Source organism: Rhinopithecus bieti, unplaced genomic scaffold (genome assembly GCF_001698545.2).
Source record: "Rhinopithecus bieti isolate Rb0 unplaced genomic scaffold, ASM169854v2 scaffold_2314, whole genome shotgun sequence".
Taxonomy (NCBI): domain Eukaryota; kingdom Metazoa; phylum Chordata; class Mammalia; order Primates; family Cercopithecidae; genus Rhinopithecus; species Rhinopithecus bieti.
In genome coordinates, this window is record NW_016803781.1 from 1,937,456 (window position 1) to 1,939,296 (window position 1,841).

The 1,841-nt window shown below is 42.6% G+C and overlaps 1 pseudogene across 1 annotated transcript; it reads left to right on the forward strand.

The window, feature by feature from the left end:
* Positions 1-359: 359 nt before the first annotated feature.
* LOC108515761 (cell division control protein 42 homolog pseudogene) lies at positions 360-1,386 on the forward strand (annotated as a pseudogene). The gene is made up of 2 exons (XR_001881614.1): positions 360-1,039; positions 1,132-1,386. The product of XR_001881614.1 is annotated as a cell division control protein 42 homolog pseudogene (transcript).
* Positions 1,387-1,841: the final 455 nt, after the last annotated feature.

Here is a 1,841-nt window from a genome sequence, read left to right on the forward strand (position 1 = left end):
CTTTCTTTCTTTTTCTTTTTTTAAGAGACAGGGTCTCATTTTATTGTCCAAACTGGAGAGCAGTGGCATGATCACTGCAGCCTAGACTTCCTAAGTTCAAGCAGTCCTAACGGATCAGCTTCCCAAGTAGGTGAGACTACAGGTGCACGGCACTACGCTCAGCTAAGTTTTGTATTTTCTGTAAAGACAGGGTCTTGCCTAGGCTTGTCTCAAATTCCTGGTCTCAAGCCATCCTCCTGCCTCAGCCTCTCAAAATCCACATTCTAATTAAAGAACTTTGCCTAGTCCAGCTGTGTGCTTGGTGTTAGGAAGAGAAGGGAAGGTTTAATTTCTCTCATCAATTAAGAAAATAAATAGGCCCCGGTGGAGAAGCTGAGGTCAACATCAGATTTGAAATATTTAAAGTGGATACAAAACTATTTCAGCAATGCAGACAATTAAGTGTGTTGTTGTGGGCGATGGTGCTGTTGGTAAAACATGTCTCCTGATATCCTACACAACAAACAAATTTCCATCGGAATATGTACCAACTGTTTTTGACAACTATGCAGTCACAGTTATGATTGGTGGAGAACCATATACTCTTGGACTTTTTGATACTGCAGGGCAAGAAGATTATGACAGATTACGACCGCTGAGTTATCCACAAACAGATGTATTTCTAGTCTGTTTTTCAGTGGTCTCTCCATCTTCATTTGAAAATGTGAAAGAAAAGTGGGTGCCTGAGATAACTCACCACTGTCCAAAGACTCCTTTCTTGCTTGTTGGGACTCAAATTGATCTCAGAGATGACCCCTCTACTATTGAGAAACTTGCCAAGAACAAACAGAAGCCTATCACTCCAGAGACTGCTGAAAAGCTGGCCCGTGACCTGAAGGCTGTCAAGTATGTGGAGTGTTCTGCACTTACACAGAAAGGCCTAAAGAATGTATTTGACGAAGCAATATTGGCTGCCCTGGAGCCTCCAGNTTGGACTTTTGATACTGCAGGGCAAGAAGATTATGACAGATTACGACCGCTGAGTTATCCACAAACAGATGTATTTCTAGTCTGTTTTCAGTGGTCTCTCCATCTTCATTTGAAAATGTGAAAGAAAAGTGGGTGCCTGAGATAACTCACCACTGTCCAAAGACTCCTTTCTTGCTTGTTGGGACTCAAATTGATCTCAGAGATGACCCCTCTACTATTGAGAAACTTGCCAAGAACAAACAGAAGCCTATCACTCCAGAGACTGCTGAAAAGCTGGCCCGTGACCTGAAGGCTGTCAAGTATGTGGAGTGTTCTGCACTTACACAGAAAGGCCTAAAGAATGTATTTGACGAAGCAATATTGGCTGCCCTGGAGCCTCCAGAACCGAAGAAGAGCCGCAGGTGTGTGCTGCTATGAACATCTCTCCAGAGCCCTTTCTGCACAGCTGGTGTCGGCATCATACTAAAAGCAATGTTTAAATCAAACTAAAGATTAAAATTAAAAAAAAAAAAAAAAAAAAGAAAATAAATAAACAAAAGTAACCAGGGGTTGTTAACTTAGTATGCAGGGATAGGCTTGGAGGGTGTCATCTGTGAACGAACTGCATTTTGGGGTGACAATGTCCATGGCCATGAGTTGATTACAATCCTCTAAACAGATAAAGATTGCATGTGTTATGACAGCTTCCATAGTAAAGGCAAAGTTCAAGCTAAAGTGAACACATCAGTGTTCCCGCTCTGCAGATCGGAAAGCGAATGCCCAGCGTGGTAAAGGTTCATGTCCAGGACCACCCAGTTGGTGTCTGGAGCCAGAAGCTGAATTCACTTCCTTGCTTCCTTGTATTAGGTCTCTAACACTCTCATTTGGAATTG